This window comes from Erpetoichthys calabaricus, chromosome 2 (assembly GCF_900747795.2).
Source record: "Erpetoichthys calabaricus chromosome 2, fErpCal1.3, whole genome shotgun sequence".
Classification (NCBI taxonomy): Eukaryota; Metazoa; Chordata; class Cladistia; order Polypteriformes; family Polypteridae; genus Erpetoichthys; species Erpetoichthys calabaricus.
The window spans coordinates 289793566-289813097 of NC_041395.2; the positions used below are offsets into that span (position 1 = coordinate 289793566).

The following is a 19532-nucleotide window of genomic DNA, read 5'->3' on the forward strand; positions in this document are numbered from 1 at the left end:
ATCTCAGAGTCCTTCAGGTGTCTTTTAGCAAACTCCATGCGGGAGTTGGCCTTAATTCTAAGCGGCATGTGTGGAGACAACCAGGCACTGCTCATCACTTGTCCAATACAGTCCTCACAGTGAAGCATGGCGGTGGCAGCATCATGTTGTGGGGGTGTTTTTCAGCTGCAGAGACAGGACGACTGGTTGCAATCGAGGGAAAGATGAGTGCGGCCAAGTACAGGGATATCCTGGACAAAAACCTTCTCCAGAGTGCTAAGGACCTCAGACTGGGCTGAAAGTTTACCTTCCAACAAGACAATGACCCTAAGCACACAGCTAAAATAATGAAGGAGTGGCTTCACAACAACTCTGTGACTGTTCTTGAATGGCCCAGCCACAGCCCTGACTTAAACCCAATTGAGCATCTCTGGAGAGACCTAAAAATGGCTGTCCACCAACGTTTACCATCCAACCTGACAGAACTGGAGAGGATCTGCAAGGAGGAATGGCAGAGGATCCCCAAATCCAGGTGTGAAAAACTTGTTGCATCTTTCCCAAGAAGACTCATGGCTGTATTAGCTCAAAAGGGTGCTTCTACTAAATACTGAGCAAAGGGTTTGAATACTTAGGACCATGTGATATTTCAGTTTTTTTAATAAATCTGCAACAATTTCAAAAATTCTTTTTTTTGTCTGTCAATATGGGGTGCTGTGTGTACATTAATGAGGGAAAAAATTAATTTAAATGATTTTAGCAAATGGCTGCAATATGACAAAGAGTGAAAAATTGAAGGGGGTCTGAATACTTTCCGTACCCACTGTATATATATATATATATATATATATATATATATATATATATATATATATATATATATATATACTGTATATGCACACACACAAACATTTTTATATACTGTATACACACACATTCTCTCTATTATATATATATATATATATATATATATGTACACACTCAAACATTTATATATACTGTATACACACACTAATATATACACACACACACACATTATATGTGTATTTATAAACAAGCTCCATTAGCTAGGTCCAATTGCTGATGCCAAGTAATGGCCCATAACATTAAATTCAAACGTCGCATGTATTTCCACTGCACTGGTTTCTTTCGACCACAGAATTTTGCTAAATCTCTCCCAAACTTTAAAAAACGAATATTCCGAAATATTCATTAACAGTGCTTGTCCTAATACAACTATGGGACACCTTTGATCATCCAAAGAGGAGCAACACTTGAAGCTTGAAACATCTGTGGTCCGCTTCAGTTTACAGCCGCGTCTTCACACCGTGTTTCGTTTCTGCATTTAAATACTCACAAGCCAACCTGGTTTCATGCATTTTTTCATTTTATATGCCTTCTGTATTATATTTCTTGTATTTCATTCTAGGTACTCTCAGTTCATTGTAATTTAAAAGCTTTGTTTTACAATTTGAGCGAAGAAATATCATGAATGAAAATATATACGGCGTGATTAATTATAAATATATAAATAATAAAGTCACTTCACTAGGCATCATATAATGTACTTCTAAAAAAGCATTCGTGGCTTTCATCGACAGCGACCCCCTCCTTTTCCGCCCAATTATTTAGTCTACAGTACCACTTCTGTTATTTTAAGATTGTCCAAGGCGCTTAAACCCGTTTTCCACTGATCGTTTTCATATTTCAAAGAATGATGCCAAATACTAGTACTAGAAAAGTTGCTTTGTGTGTTTGGCTTTCTTTAAACACCAGTTGTTTCCCGTAGAACATCCCCTCCCGAAATATTAACGAAATTAAAGCACCAGGCGCTTACCTGAAGTCGCAACTGCTTCAGCCGATGGGCTTTAATAAGACAACCAAGTGTGGAATTAATTTACACATATCTTTAATATTTTCTTAATCTTATTTCACAGCTGTATGTCATTAATTTCTCTTCTCTTCGTTGTAAATGAAAAAGAAATGGCAGCCAGTTCAGTAATAAGCATCAAGGAAACCGCATCACGGGACACGACACAGTGCCTTCTCTCCGTGCGCTTCTGAAACGGCCGGGCTTTACTCTCGCAGAACGTCACCCGCCCCCAGCCACGGTTTCCTTACGGAGAGCTTGACGTAACACAAGAGGACCGGAAATGTGTTTGCTGAGCTCACGGCTGCACAGACGAGCTGGCTGCCACATCTGCTTTTAGAATTGCATTTATTTATATTTAATTTGCCGTAGCAGCTGTGTGGTTTTATTTATAGGTAAAAAATATTAACATCCAAAGACATCGTCAACTTGGCACTGAATTATCGATATAGCAGCACGTTTGACTCGATGTTCGATTTCAGTGTGCAGTGTACACGTTCGAACGCTGTTGAACTAGAGAGTTGCGCTTAGGCTGACAGAGTCAAAGGACACGACACGAAGGTTATGAGGGATTGGATTTCTAATCATATCTCTGCTATGTTTGCAGTCAGGTACTAGACGATATTATAGGGCTTTGGGGGCCCCAGGTAAAAAGCTCCATGAACCCCTCCAACTCTTTTTTTCCTGAGTCTCCAAAGTCGTAAATTAAGACGAACAAGGAGAATTTAATGAACAAAAATCCTTTGTTATGAAAAACATTATATAAATAAAACACAACGATAAATGCAGAATTTGTGCAGAAAAACAATAATAGAATAAAGTTTAAAACTTAATAAAAATAATAAATGGAAAATGCACATCATAACATTTCAAAAATGAAGAAAAAAGTACACATAATAGCAATTTAAAGAACAAAAAATGGGCTCTAAAGTTATTACTGTAACTTTCAAAATCGTGGTTTGCAGGCTATAGCAAATGCAATCATTTTGTCCACAAACATTGTGCTCTTTTAAAGTCAGAGCTAGGACTGAAGGCTTCTCCTGGCACATGGTAGGTAGGTCTCGAGAGATTTAATCAGCCTTAAAGATGAAAAGTTTCTCTCACTAGAAGCAACAGTGATAGGAGGAGTCAGGCCTGCCAAGTTGCTAAATTTGGACTTCTAAACCCCCCCCCCCCCCCCCCCCCCCCCCCCCCGTCTCACTGTTAACCACTCATACTGTGGTTGAATTGGTGCTGCTGATTTTGGCTGTGCGCTGTCTACAGTGTGGCCTGGTGAGACTAACTGAGGCTCAATCAGAAATTGTCAAAATGTCTAAACAAACAAGGTAAATCTAGTGTTTTTTGCCTAGAGATATGTAAATCCTCTTGCTGATTTATGTAAAAAAGGAACATTCATCACAAACACTCTTGCAATGGAGATTGGCACCCCCTCCCCCAGGTGAGTTTCTGATTGTGCTATTGTAGTGTGTTGATGCTGTGCTTTAAGGGCAGGTTCCTACAGATTTGTCTTTACTGCGAGTACCTGTGTAAATGGATGCCTTTGCAGGGCCCCCTTTTATTTCATGACTGCAGGCAATTGCCTGACTTGCCTTTCAATGCGTCTGTCTGACACTGTAATGGAAAAACGGATTTAGGAGAAGATTAAAAAAGCTAGTTGGTGACTAACTTAGACTATATGTGTGCAAAATAAATTTCTATATTATATTTATTTATTTGGCTGACACCTTTATCCAAAGCAACTTACAACATTTATGATACAATTGGTTACCTTTCTTTTGGTTTTCCCAATTGGAGCACAGGCAGGTCAAGTGACTTGCTGATGACCACACAGTGTCTGTCAGTAGTGGGATTTAAATCCACAGCCTCAGGGTTTGAAATTCAAAGCCTTAACCACCACACCACACAATTCTTCCATTTTCTGAGGGTTGATTTCTGTTTTGTTAGGTTTTGTCTCTTTTTGACCCTGCTTTCTTATTTTAACTTTATAGATTTTTTCTTTTCATCTTTTTTTTCTAGTTTGTGAAGTTATTTGTTGTATAAATTCAACTTGGTTGTATGCAATGTTATTATCTTCAAATAAAAAAAGAGCAAAAAAAAAACCCAAAAATGAACTGATGTCATTGCCTGCCACTCAGTGCTATGACACCTTGTCATCTTCTCCCCTCCTTCTGATACAGAGTCATGAGGTGCCGCTTTCTATCTGAGGATCATTAAACCCAGGACAGGGCATCAAAACTCTAAAGTGACTTTGTCAGGCATGCTTATGCCAAGTAAAGTTCAAGTATCAACCTACCAAGACATTTTTACAGAAGAGTGAGAAAACCCACAAAAACATGAAGACGATTCGTCTTGTGAAGGGTAATTTTGCACAAACATTAGAAAGTTTTCCTTCATACGGAGAATCATAGGCGCATGGAATAAGTTACTATGTAGTGTTGTGGAGAGTGGGACTTTAAGGACATTCAAAACTTGATAGTGTTGTGGAGAAATTAGGTGGATAGGATTGATGAGTTTTATTGGGCTGAATGGGCAGTTCTCATCAAATTATTTCTAATGTAAACTAACCAAGACAGAGTCTGAGCACTGAGTCTGAACCTGGGATGCTGGACCTGTGAGTTAGCAGCTCTAACCAATATGCTGTCATGCCACATTTAGAATTAGACAACTTTTTAGTAGTGCATATTTGTTAACCACATCAAAATTATGCACACATTTACATACTTAGAAACTAAACACAATACCAAACAAAATGATATATTTACATAGACAGTTGAAAATAATGTATATATACATACTGTGGCGAACCCGGCCAGGACACCCCTTCAATGTATTTTCTGGGGGAGCAACCATGGTCGGCTCAATACCTCCCCCAGGATGCTTGGTGGCAGCCTCCCTGGCTGATGGTGGTGCCTCAGCTTCCCGCAGGGCTCCATCAGAGATGGAGTTCTCCACAGCCCTGTTGGGATCTGGGGTGGTCGCCAGTGGGCACTGCATAGGTCACTGAGCCCAGCTGGACTAATCTTCAGCCCCACCTGGCAGTACAACCGGAAACAGGTGATCAAGCACCTGGAGCACTTCCGGGTGGGCAATAAAAGGAGCAGGTAACCACCACTCAACGGCCAGAGTCGGAAGGAGCGGTGGTGGTGCAAAAAGGGAGTGTTGTGTTGGATTGTGCTGTGTTGTGGCTGGGGGACACGGGGAAGATGTGCCCTCCAGCTGAAGAAAAATAAAACTTTCTTTATTTTATACACGTGCCTCCAGGTGAGTCTGTGCTGGGTCGGGTGCAATACAGCTCCTTTGTTACAATACTTAAATGTGTGTATGTATACTGTATATACATATGTATAGGTATATATACAATGCATACTTAGTATTTATTATTATACATACCCGCATTACTACATATTGTAGTTCATGTTCCTACTTTTTGGCCTCCATGGTGTCTAAACGCGATCTCTTGAGTTTATTACTCAATAGTTAAAGCTGTGATTTATTTACTTTTTTCTGATATAAACTCATTTCATGGTTTGCTTAATTTCCTAATTTATATATTTTTCCTCATAATTTTATGGTATTTTAGTACTGAGCAGTATTTCTAAAAATTATTAACTAAATAATGAAAACTACTCACTACATAACCATTAAAAAGTTACTAAATTTAAATATTTTGTTGATGGTTCATAGTAACCTGTAAGATGATGGTGATTGGTACAGTCATTTCAAATTTTACTAGCTGACTCACAGGCATGTTAGTTGACTTTCTGTGTGTCACACAGTACAGCGAGCTTGTCATATGGATTGAACTGACTGCCTTGTTATTATATAGTGCTGGCCTTAGCCACTAAGGGTGTCCTGTTTTATTAAGTGGCATAAAGTGCTGCATCAGTGTTGTATTTGCAGTGGCTGTTTTATTTTCCTTTTTTTTTCTGTTTTTTAAAAAAAAAATGACATTCTAAAACCCCCATACAGCGAGTACATACAGTTTCAGCTATTGCTCATGAACAAGGTAATGCTAGTGCCAGGAGATTAAAATTAATATACTCCATTTTCCAGTCTGCTTCCCTTAGTCTCTTCGGCCAGACAAGATTCTCAAATGAAAATACACAAGTGGGGACAATTCATTAAAAAGTTGGTAGTGAATAGCTGAGAAATCCACCGCTACAAATCAGACACCCACTGACCTTCTTTCTAAAACACTCACTCCCCTGAACGTTACAATCTGTGCACATTAAGCTTCTGGAGTTTCAGGGAGAGAGGAAATGAAATTGACCACTGAGAGAAAATCAAAAGTTAAAATTGCTGTTATTTCAAGAGTTCAGTAGCACAGAGTAACTGAAGGTTAATGATTAATGTGTACATTGTAATGAGCACCACAGACACACGCACACACGTAGTCTACTGCTGCTACTTTACTCTACCCTCTAGGGACATGCTTCTGTCTGTTATGATATCTCATTTTGATCATTGCATCACCATAACAGCAGCAAACAGAGTTTAGATATGGTCTAGGTATATACTACGTGTTAAAATGCCCTGGTTATTTTCCGGCAGAGCATGTTTTACATTTAGACAGTATTGTAAACTACTTTACTTATTCGTTTATATGTGCCATCAGATGGTAGATGCCGTGCAACCTCTTACATGCATCTACTGGTGTCATTACACAGATTTCTTGAATCAGATGTTTTGAGTACAGAAATCTACATCTGCTCTGCCTCTTTGTTATCAGCTCTCTTAATAACAGTCCTTTCCACCTCCTGTTGACAGAGTTTGACACATCATTTACTTCAAATGCATATTTTGCAGTTCACAACTGCCAGTTCTTTCAGCCTTACTTCAATTCTGACACTCTCATTCTAAATAAACAATAATGAATGCACATAGGTGATATATATCCCCAGAAACTCCCAGATTCTCCGCCCTGTCCCCATTGATGAAAATTAGAGCATGATCCTCATCATGTGATCTTCTGAAATCAACGATGAGCTCCTTGGTCTTCCTTGTGTTGAAGGATAAGTTGTTCACTGAGCACCATCTCGCCAGATTTTTCACCAATTTGTTATTATTAGAAATTAACCTAATCACTGTTGTGTCATCTGCAAATTTTATGATGGTATTGGTGGTATATGCAGGTACATCATCATGAATGAAGAGGAAGTAGAGCAGTGGTTGCTGACTTAGGTCCTGGAGGGCCACAGTGGCTGCAGGTTTTCATTCTAACCCTTTTCTTAATTTGTGACTAGTTTTTACTGCTAATTAACTCATTTTCTTTTCATTTTAATTGACTTGTTTTTTTTACAATTTGTTCCTCTGAATTGCTTTATTTCTTTCCTTAAATGGCACCCAAACAGACATGAAATGTGAAGTGAGTGAGCCAACAGAAGACCAACTAAGTCAGGTCCTCAAACTCCAACCAGTTGCTTAATTAGGTGATGATTCTTGTTGTTAGTTAAACCTGTTCTTTAATTCCATTGCTTGTTGCTGCTCTCATTGTGCAATAGCACACATTTCCGAAGTTGGTGATTTTCTCTTTTCTAAGAGCACTGCTAAAATGTTTTGGGGACCTGAGCAGATTAACATTCCTGAGACCTTCATCTTTCTTCATTTTCAGATACTGTATGATGGACACAGTTTGCTGGTCATATTTTGGCTTCGTTTGTATCTCATTATTGTTTGGCTCCTAATTAAGGAAAAAGAAACAATTAAAGGGTCTGAGTCTTCAAGAGCAAGTCAGTTAAAATTAATTCAAAAGAAGTTAATCAGCAGCAAAAACAGGCAACTGGAAAAGGGTTATAATGAAAACCTGCAGTCACTGCGGCCCTCCAGGACTGGAGTTGGGGACCCTTGGAATAGAGGATCGGGCTCAGTACACAGCTTTGCAGTGTGACCGTGTTCATGGTTATTGTGGAGGAGAAATGGTGGCCCAGCCGTATAACCTTACAGCGCTTTGACAGGAAGCTGCGGATCCAATTACATAGTGGTATGCAGAGGCCCAACTGGTGCAGTTTATGGATGAGGTGGGAGGGGACAACAGTGTTGAAAGCAGAGCTATAGCCTACAAATAGCATCCTCACATATGTGCCCTGTCCCTCCAGATGAGTCAGGGCTGTGTGCAAATCTAGAGAGATGGCATCCTCTGTCCAGTTAGGCGGGAATGTTGTTTTTACTGTAAGAGGGAACCAGTCTTTCAAAGCACTTCATTATTATCAGTGTCAGAGCGATTGAAGGAGAGTCATTCATATTACTGATGTTGGTTTTCTTTGGCACTAACACAACAATAGCTGACTTATGGCATGCAGGGACCATTTCCAGTGTCTAGGAGAAATTAAAAATATTTGTAAATTGGAATTAATTTGCAGTATTTGGATGGATATTAGAATATGGTAACTTGCACTTGTCAATCCATGTATTAATAGTGTATGAACTGAAAATCTGAGTCCAGGTTTCTTGGAAAAAATATATTTTATGCAAATTGTTTAGCAGTGTAATGTGTTATGCCACATTTTGGCAAACACCTAATGTAAAACACTGGACCTCAGCCACTGCTCCGGTCCTTTCCTATGCTAAGTTCTCTGCTGGAAATTAAACCACAGTGGCCAAGTGTTACGAGCAGCTGTTTCACAGCAACCTTTTGTGGTATCCTGTATGAAGTTAAGTTACCCTCTTTTCATTTTGGTTGATGTTCTTTAAGTTTTCACAGTTCGACGCCAGAAGACCTTGCCTTTGAAACAGTCTGTGGTGATATATTAACAATTGTCTATCAAATTCTCACCACCACCACAGTCAGTTCTAAAATACCAAGATCTGCTTTTATTGTACTTCTGGCTATTACTACTGACAGATAGTATAGTTGTTTTGTCTAAAAACTGCAAGAAAAAATGTTTGGGAAAAAATGTGGATGTTTGTTGGATTAATCTCACAATTTATATCCAACAGCCATGTACAATTCTTCGCACAAACATCAGTGTTACCTTTTATTCAGTGAGAATGTGAGTTCTCTTTATTCTTATAATATTTTCCTTTTTTAAAATTTAATATAAGCTTTTTTTTAATGACATATTTTATTGGCTAACTAAAAAAATTACAATATGCAAGCTTTTGAGGGGCCTGAGTTGCCTCAAAAGCTTGCATATTGTAATCTTTTTAGTTAGCCAATAAAAGATGTCATTTTGCTTGACTTCTCACTACATTCATAATGGCTAACAAGGTACAACACCCTAGTACTACAGCTAGTTTTTTGTAATAAAATATTTTGATAAATGATCAACAGTGTAGAATGTTTTACATGTACAGTATAAAATAAGAGATTTCATTTAATCATATTTCACTAATTTTCTTTAATTGTCATTGAATAATGTTCCAGCTGTTCAGTTATTTCTGCCATTTTATTCTTTGTTGTAGGAAAATAGCACATTTATTTCTAAGAAGAGCAAATTACTGTATGTGGATTTAAATGGGGATACAATATTTCTGTGGTTCTACCCCACAGCTCTGGATTCCTGTTTTCCAAATGCCTAGGGACTGCTTGTGTAGAGTTTTCCTCACATATTCTGGTTTCCTCCCACATCCTAAAAATATGCCTGGCAGGTTTCCTGCTGACTGTAAAGTGGCCTGGTGTGAGTGAGTGCGGGTGTGTCCTGCGATAGACTAAGGCCCCTCACAATTTGATTCTTTTCTAGCACTCAGTGCTGCCTTTTGGAGTCTCTGGTTTAATTCACCTCTATTGCAATAAATGAGTGGATGATGATAGCGATATTACTAACCTAAATGATAAAATATCCTTTGCCACAACTATTAATGTGTAATGTCACTGCAAGTTTTTCTTAGGTTTTGTTTTATTTATTTATTTTTGTAATGCATAGCTGTGTTACTGTCTGTAGAGATGAATGAAAACCCTCAGTTAGTGCATATTCAGTGACGGAAAACAAAGACAGTGCAGGACATTCTGTTTCACAGATTTTTCAAGGTTTAAAGGGAAATGAATTTGGGATTTGTTTTTCTATTTCTAAATATTATGTTTAATATTCTTCCCAAGTAAAACAGTGGAATCAATGCCAAAATAGTTTTTTATATTTACTGGTAAAGGCACTCCTAATGCCCAATATTTTAATTTGAAAAGCAGCATATTACATAAACAAGTAACACAATAAATAAATAAAGCGTATTAATGGTAAGTAGTGCCTTTCATTGACTTAATAATTAAATAAATCCTTGTAGTGGTCACTTTAATTGGATCCAGCGCAGGGATTTGAGGACTGGTGTCTATTCCAGCATTGTTGGGTTATGGCAGGAGTTGAACTGAGTGGGATAGCCAATCACAGAGTCCACTCACACACGCCCACTACCGACAATTAAATATGTTTGTGTGATTTAATTGAGCACACGCAGAAAAAAGCAAACAAACACGGGAGGAACTGACAAACTCCACATGGTTGAAGAATGGACTTGATGTTCAAACCCAGTCAGCTGGGGCTGTGAGGCAGCAGCCCTAACCACTGTGCCATGGAATCACACATAATTAGCTTATGTTAATATATTGCTAGCCTGCATTCTTTCTAAGAATGCTTTTTTTCTGTTTAAATTTGAAGTATTCTTCTTTTTAAAGGACAATCTTAATTTTGATTATAGCAGTTAGTAATTCAATAGCCTTAACTTCAGCCTGAAGCCGTCTCTGTATCAAGTTAGATAAAGGAATGCTTTTCACTTTTATTTGTAATTCTGCTTTTACCTGCTATCCATTTACACCCTGAGGTCCTTCTTGGAATGTGTTTGATGCCGTATCCAGGTAAAACCTGCTGTGTTTCAGGCTACAGAAAATCCGTTTATATATTGTCTGTTTCCATAGTGCCTAATTTAATCCTAAAGTAAGACAGAGTAAATCACTGTGTTTGGAAGCAGTAAGATTGATTAAATGCACACTTTTACAGTACATCCATATGGGCGCCATAAATTAAATTTGCAGACGAATGCTCCAAACCGCTTCACCTAGGATTTTACTTTACTTTTTCTTATTCTTTTAGTCTCCAAGCTTTGCTCAGTGATTTTGAATCTCAAAATTATAAAGATATTTTTAGTCTGTTCTCGTGTTTTGTGTCTTGTGGATTAGCAAATAACCTTTAGGAGAATAATGGGCACCCCGGATGAGACAGGGAAAAATACATTACCTGGATGGAAGGCCAGCACGACAATGAAAGCAAATTGGCCAGTGGATCGGGTCCATCCCCTATACGACAGATGGCAGTGGTCCTCATAAGGCAATCTAGTTGGGATACCCGCAGGGGTGTTTGGGAATTGCAGTCTGGAAGTGCAGCCCTGTCTGGGTCCCTGGGTCTCGTGAGAGGGCACTGTTGGGGGAACGACCTCAATATTTTCCCGGAAGTGCTTTCTAGAACACAGGGAGTGGCACCGGAAGCATTCCCAGGTCCGACATTAAAGGAGTCCATTGCCTCACATCGGGAAGTCAGAGTCATGGAGCAACATTCAGCATAGGAAAGGAAAAAGAATTGTGCTTTATTGTTCATTTATTGTATTTTGTGGCTTATAACTGGAGAGGTCATCATTGGAAAGGTGCTTGGTGTGAATAAATACCTTGTATTTTATTCAAATATTTGTAGTGCTTTACTATGTCTGTGGTTTGGGGCCGTCTGGTGCCCCTTTGTGGTTACAGTGGACCTGGACACAATTCAGATTTAGCCACATGTAAAAATACCCTGTGTGTATTTCTGTGCAAACTGCATGATGTTTTTCTATTTATGTTCAACATTGTGTTTAGTATTAATGTTAAAGCTAATTTTATATACTATATTTCTAAATATTATATAATTTGTTGAACATGGAGAGAGATGAGAGAGAGAGAGAGATGCTGCAAAGGTGTCCAAGAACTGTCAGAAGGGGAACTGCCATCCTGAGAAGCCAACCATAAAAGAAGCCAGTATAGAGGGTGTGGATGGGCATGTGTGTGAGTGAGTGAGATGATGAAGCAATAAAACAGCAGCACCTACAACATCCTCTTCTCCCCTAAAAATCCACTGGCCTGAGTAAGTGGGCAGCGGCAAGTCTCAGAAAGGATCCTGGCTTGCATCAGCATATGGAGTCTGTGTAATTAGAGCAAATAGTGTTACCTCTGACCATGCGTACGCAGAATGAGGCAGAGCTGAAGATATAAAAGGCCAGGTAGTAGATGTATCAGAGAAAAAAACTATTAAACAGCATAGTGGGGTCCGTGTGTGATTGGAATGGTGGCTTGTGAGGGAGCAACACAATGTTTTAGGCTGCCAGCACCAGTAATGTTAAAGAAGAACATTATTGAAATATATCTCAACATGCAACAGAAATGCAAATGAATATTCATAAATGTCCAATTTTTTCTTAATGTGCAAAGTGCAAAATCTTATTATAAATACGATAATGACGATTACTACTCTACAAATGTGAGAAGTGCAATATAAACTGCTCAAAAAAATGAAAGGAACACTTTGAAAACACATCAGACCTCAATGGGAATAAAAATCCTTCCAGATATCTATACTGATATGGACTGGGTAATGTGTTAGGAACGAAAGGATGCCACATTGTTTGATGGAAATGAAAATTATCAACCTACAGAGGGATGAATTCAAAGACACCCCAAAAATCAAAGTGAAAAAATGATGTGGCATGCTAAGTTAATTTTGCCAAAATTTCATTACAGCAACTCAAAATCGTACTCAGTAGTTTGTGTGGCCCCCACATGCTTGTATGCATGCCTGACAACGTCAGGGGGGCATGCTCCTAATGAGACAACGGATGGTGTGCTGAGGGATCTCCTGCCAGATATGGACCAGGGCATCACTGAGCTCCTGGACAGTCTGAGGTGCAACCTGACCATCGGATAGACCAAAACATAACGTCCCAGAAGTGTTCTATTGGATTTAGGTCAGGTGAGTGTGTGGGCCAGTCAATGGTATCAATTCCTTCATCGTCCAGTAACTGCCTGCATACTCTCGCCACATGAGGCCGGGCATTGTCGTGCACCAGGAGGAACCCAGGACCCACTGGACCAGCATAGGGTATGACAATGGGTCCAAGGATTTCATCCTGATATCTAATGGCAGTCAAGGTGCCGTTGTTTGGCCTGTAGAGGTCTGTGTGTCCCTCCATGTATATGCCTCCCCAGACCATCACTGACCCACCACCAAACGGGTCATGCTGAGCAATGTTACAGGCAGCATAACATTCTTTTGTCACGTGCTCAGGGTGAACCGGCTCTCATCTATGAAAAGCACATATTCTGGTATTCTATGGCAAATGCCAATCGAGCTCCATGGTGCAGTGAGCACAGAGCCCACTAGAGGACGTTGGGCCTTCAGGCCACCCTCATGAAGTCTGTTTCTGATTGTTTTGTTAGAGACATTCACACCAGTGCCCTGCTGGAGTTCATTTTGTAGGGCTCAGGCAGTGCTCATCCTGTTCCTCCTTGCCCAAAGGAGCAGATACTGGTCCTGCTGATGGGTTAAGGACCTTCTACGGCCTTGTCCAGCTCTTCTAGAGTAACTGCCTGACTCCTGGAATCTCCCCCATGCCCTTGAGACTGTGCTGGGAGACACAACAACCCTTCTGGCAATGGCACATATTGATGTGCCATCCTGGAGAAGTTGGACTACCTGTGCAACCTCTGTAGGGTCCAGGTATTGCCTCATGCTATCAGTAGTGACACTGACCTTAGCCAAATGCAAAACTAGTGACAAAACAGTCAGAAAAGATGAGGAGGGAAAAATGTCAGTGGCCTCCATGTGTGAAACCATTCCTGTTTTGGGGGTTGTCTCATTGTTGCCCCTCTAGTGCAAACACCAAAGCAGCTGAAACTGATTAACAACCCCCTCCGCTACTTAACTGACCAGATCAATAGCCCACAAGTTTCATTGACTTGATGCTATACTCAGATTAAACAGTGTTCCTTTCATTTTTTTTGAGCAGTATATAATACACTCTGAGTTGCTTACAAAAAAATCAACTAATGGGCCACTATAAAGAGCTTTGCCCTTCAAACCCCAAGGCAAGACTAAAAAGTTCAGGATGCACATGTGTAGAACTAAGAAAAGGTATGCCAAGAATACTGCAGGGTCAAAGTGTCTGCCCAGGCAACTTGGAAACAAATTAATATACTTCAGAAAGAAATGTTTTTCTAAATAAGAAACTGCATTGAGGAAATATTTGCAAAGATAAGAAATTGTGTAGAGAAGTTTGAATAAATGAATTCTTATGTATACATTCAATTTGCTACAAGTATTTTAATAATATATTAAGGCGAATGTATTAAAAGTTTACACAACAGTGCCATCTGCTGGGAAAGGGACAGTGTCCTGCCAGCAATTAATGCATACAGATAGATAGATAGATAGATAGATAGATAGATAGATAGATAGATAGATAGATAGATAGATAGATACTTTATTAATCCCAATGGGAAATTCACATTCTCCAGCAGCAGCATACTGATACAATAAACAATATTAAATTAAAGATTGATAATAATGCAGGTAAAAAACAGACAATAACTTTGTATAATGTTAAATGTTAACGTTTACCCCCCCGGGTGGAATTGAAGAGTCGCATAGTTTGGGGGAGGAATGATCTACTCAATCTGTCAGTGGAGCAGGACAGTGACAGCAGTCTGTCGCTGAAGCTGCTCTTCTGTCTGGAGATGACACTGTTTAGTGGATGCAGTGGATTCTCCATAATTGATAGGAGCCTGCTGAGTGCCCGTCGCTCTGCCACATATGTTAAACTGTCCAGCTCCATGCCAACAATAGAGCCTACCTTCCTCACCAGTTTGTCCAGGCGTGAGGCGTCTTTCTTCTTAATGCTGCCTCCCCAGCACACCACCGCGTAGAAGAGGGCGCTCGCCACAACTGTCTGATAGAACATCTGCAACATCTTATTGCAGATGTTGAAGGACGCCAGCCTTCTAAGGAAGTATAGTCGGCTCTGTCCTTTCTTGCACAGAGCATCAGTATTGGCAGTCCAGTCTAATTTATCATCCAGCTGCACTCCCAGATATTTATAGGTCTGCACCATCTGCACACAGTCATCTTTGATGATCACGGGGTCCATGAGGGGTCTGGGCCTCCTAAAATCCACCACCAGCTCCTTGGTTTTGCTGGTGTTCAGTTGTAGGTGGTTTGAGTCGCACCATTTAATAAAGTCATTGATTAGGTCCCTATACTCCTCCTCCTGCCCATTCCTGATGCAGCCCACGATAGCAGTGTCATCAGCGAACTTTTGCACGTGGCAGGACTCCGAGTTGTATTGGAAGTCCGATGTATATAGGCTGAACAGGACCGGAGAAAGTACAGTCCCCTGTGGCGCTCCTGTGTTGCTGACCACAATGTCAGACGTGCAGTTCCCAAGACGCACATACTGAGGTCTGTCTTTAAGATAGTCCACGATCCATGCGACCAGGTATGAATCAACTCCCATCTCTTTCAGCTTGTCCCTAAGGAGCAGAGGTTGGATTGTGTTGAAGGCGCTAGAGAAGTCTAGAAACATAATTCTTACAGCACCACTGCCTCTGTCTAAGTGGGAGAGGGATCGGTGTAGCATATAGATGATGGCATCCTCCGCTCCCACCTTCTCCTGATATGCAAACTGCAGAGGGTCAAGGGCGTGTTGAACCTGTGGCCTAAGGTGGTGAAGCAGCAGCCTCTCCATGGTCTTCATCACATGTGATGTCAGAGCAACAGGCCGGAAGTCATTCAGCTCACTAGGACGTGATACCTTTAGGACTGGGGTGATGCAAGATGTTTTCCAAAGCCTCGGGACTCTCCCCTGTTCCAGGCTCAGGTTGAAGATGCGCTGTAGAGGACCCCCAGCTCTGATGCACAGACCCTCAGCAGTCGTGGCGATACTCCATCTGGACCCGCTGCTTTGCTGGCACAAAGTCTCCTCAGCTCTCTGCTCACCTGCACTGTTGTAATTATGGGTGGGGATGTCTCTCCTATGCTGGTATCAACAGAAGGATGTGTGGAGGGTGCAGTACTCCGAGGTGAGAGTGAGAGTGGGTTAGGGTGGTCAAACCTGTTGAAGAAGTTGTTCATTTGGTTTGCTCTCTTCACATCTCCGTCAATGGTGACACCCCGCTTCGAGCTGCAGCCAGTGATGATCTTCATCCCATCCCACACTTCCTTCATGTTGTTATTCTGCAACTTCTGCTCCAGCTTTCTCCTGTACTGCTCCTTCGCCACCCTGAGCTGAGTTCCTTCTGCACGCGCTTGAGCTCATGCTGATCACCGCTTTTAAAAGCCCTGGTTCAAAAGGCCCTTGATGTCACTTGTAATCCATGGCTTGTTGTTAGCATAGCAGCGTACAGTTCTTACTGGAACTACAATGTCCATACAGAAGTTGATGTAGTCAGTAGTGCAGTCAACAACCTCCTCAATGTTCTCACTATGTGATCCCTACAGGATATCCCAGTCTGTAGTTCCAAAGCATTCTCTAAGAGCCTGCTCTGCCTCAGGGGACCACTTCCTGAATGAGCGTGTAGTTGTAGGTAGGACCTTCACTCTTGGTTTGTAGTGAGGCTGAAGCAGAACCAGGTTATGATCTGCTTTCCCAAGCGCGGGCAGCGGGGTGGCGCTGTATGCGTCTTTAACGTTTGCATACAGTAAATCAATAGTCTTATTTCCCTGGGTGTTACAGTCCACATACTGAGAGAAGGCAGGTAATGTTTTGTCCAGCGTCACATGGTTAAAGTCTCCAGCGATTAGCACAAGCGCCTCAGGGTGCTGCATTTGTAACTTAGCAACAGCAGAATGGATGATGTCACTCGCTGTCTCCACCACCCGAGGAGGAATGTAAACAATAACAACAATGACGTGTCCAAACTCTCTGGGCAAGTAATAGGGACGCAAACTTACCAACAGTTCGATGTCCCTGCAGCAAGTGGAGACTCTGATATTAACATGTCCAGAGTTACACCACTGTGTATTAACATAGAGAACGAGTCCTCCTCCTTTGTGCTTCCCGCAGGTACTTGCATCTCTGTCCGCTCTAACTGTGCTAAACCCGGGTAGCTTCACGTTAGCATCTGGGATGGTGGTAGTTAGCCACGTTTCACAAAAGCACAACAAACTGCATTCTCTGTAGGTTCTGACATTTTTCACCAGCGCAGCCAGTTTGTCGATCTTATTTGAGATTGAGTTCACATTTCCCAGAATCACAGAAGGCACCGAGGGCTTAAAACACCACTTTCTCGCAAGCCGCTTCATTTTTAGCGTAGTGCCGGATCTGCTGCCACGATACCGCCTTCTTAACTCATCGGGTAAATAGAGACTGTGCACTCCAGCACTGGCATTTGTTCTCAGCGCTCTAAGTTGAGTACTTGAATAGACGAGCCTCGGCCTGCAAAAATCCATGCCCACGTTGTAAAAGTAAGTGTGTCCAGGGAACGAATCCTCATAAAATAAAGTGATAGGAGTGATCAATAAAAAAGAGTAGAATATACAGTACATTCCACTGGGATCAATTTAAATTGTTCTGACAAAACTATTGGAAATTAAGAAGAGAAAGGACACCAGTGTTTAAAATCATCACAGGAGCAAGTATGGTCATTGACAGTTGTCACTTAGAATAAATTCTTAAAGAGCACAGAATACATTTACATTCTGTAAAGTGTTTTGAAGTACTTTTTCACGCAGGGAACTATATGTACATGAAACAAGTAACCTAAAGAGGTATTTGAAACTAGCCCATTAAGGATTACCTGGGGCCTCATGTATAACGCCTTGTGTAGAATTCACACTAAAACATGTGTGATAAGCTGCCCGGACACAGACAGACGGACACCACACGTTTATTATACATAATCACAGTCCAATAAAGTGCACAACCCAGTGCCTCAAGCACCAAACTCCCCCAAAGTCCAGGCCTCTCTCAGTCTCTGCCTGCTCTTCAGGCCGCCTCCACTCTCCTGCACACAAACCTTGTCCACTCCTCACCTGACTCCAGTCCTCCTTTGCAGGGAGGTGGCCCCTTTTATAAGTACCCGGATGGGCTCTAGGTGATCCCCGATACTCCCTAGACACTCCCCTGTGTGGCGGAAGTGCCGGCTGTGTTCCCGGAAGCCCTCCGGGTGTTCCCAGTCTTCTTCCCCCCAGCACTTCCTGGTGTGGTGGAAGTGTTGGGGTTCCGGGTCCTTTAGGCATGGGGGCACCCCCTGGCGGAGACCACGGGCCCCTACAGGGTTGGGCTTCCAAGCACTGCACCCGTGGCCCCCAAAGGAACCAGGGTGGTCGCCCCCTCGTGGTCTGGAGGAGGCATGCGCCCTCCTCCTGTCTTCCTGGGTGGGTGCCACCCCCAGCCACGTGCCACACATGGCATACAGACAAAGCTAAAAATTTGCATACGCACAAAATTATTTGGTTGCATAAAACTGCATAAACAAGTTCTGTGCACTTTCCCTTTATAAATCCCAATCAACATGAATTTTAACAAACATCCACAAGTCTACAGCCCCACCCTGACTCCTCCCAGAATTTTGCCTATTTGAATATGCAATCAGTATAAATAGCCCCTCCAGTTCAGTGTTTTATTAAAAGACAATGGCAAAAGCACATTTAACAAACAAAAAAAGAATTTCAGCAAATGTAAAATGGAGGTTCTTCTCATTGAAGTGCAGGCAAGGAAATGCACTATTTGGCTGTTTGGTGGCTTATGCAGTGGTATAAGCAACAAAAGGAAATTGATAGAATGGCACAGTGTGGTGGAGGCACTCAAAAGTTCAAGTACAGAATGTTGCACAGTGCCCAAAATAAAAAGGAAGTGGTCAGATATCAAAGTTGATGTGAAAAGGTGGATCACAGCCCACCATCAGAGTGTCAGCTCCACAGGAGGAGGTGGTGAAATTTTAGGGCTCACACTGTTTGAGCAACGAATTGCTGCAATTATTGGTGAGATTTTTATATATCTCGCCACATTAATGGGACGCATTTTTTGCATCACATTATTTTCACATGAATAGAGTGGAAATGCTTTCTATTTACATAGGCAAATTCATTCTCTGAAGGTGCCTTTATAGCAATGTGCGTGCAGTCAATCGCTCCAGTTACATTTGGAAACCCGGATGTTGTTGCCAGTTGCACTTGGATGTTTGCTCGTTCAACTACAGTGTAAGGAAATCTTATAAATCTGGACGACAAGCGGATAATACCTTGCCATACAGCTGGCATAGAGCGACCCAGTGATGACTGAGAAATACCCAATCGGTCAAGCCAGTTCATGTTGAAAAGCTCCTGTGGCTAAAAGCCCGAGGGTGGACAGAACGTGCAGGTAGAGCACAATTCCTTAAAGTCTGCCTTTGTAAATTCGGCTGCAGTTCAGCACACAGCTCCAAGAGGATAGCTCTAGGAAATCTAAATCAACTTAGAAGCCAGTCATCATTATTGGACAAAAAATCAGTATGATCCCTAAATATGCGCTCTTTTCTAATTCTTCCATATGCGATGTCTTCTAGCAACACTGCAGCAGCCAAGGTAGTTTTAAATAGATTGGCCATTCCATGCACCAGTATATTGTTACAGACTGATTACAATCAAGTGCCTTAAACTTGTAAACGATATGCAATTAATTTCAGTGTATTTGATAAAGCCTGTGTCATAGATTTGAATCTAAAAAAGAAATGGACACAACACAGTAGCACTGCTTTGACGCT

At 41.3% G+C, this 19532-nt stretch overlaps 1 protein-coding gene across 1 annotated transcript in view; it reads right to left on the bottom strand.

Annotated features, from left to right (window-relative positions):
• mfsd13a (major facilitator superfamily domain containing 13A) overlaps positions 1-2062 on the bottom strand; it is a 33361-nt gene extending 31299 nt beyond the window's left edge. Inside the window, exon 1 of the mRNA XM_028795741.2 lies at positions 1814-2062. The gene's annotated coding sequence lies outside the window, so the exon portion shown is untranslated. The remainder of the gene's footprint in view (positions 1-1813) is intronic.
• Between the last annotated feature and the right edge of the window lie 17470 nt (positions 2063-19532).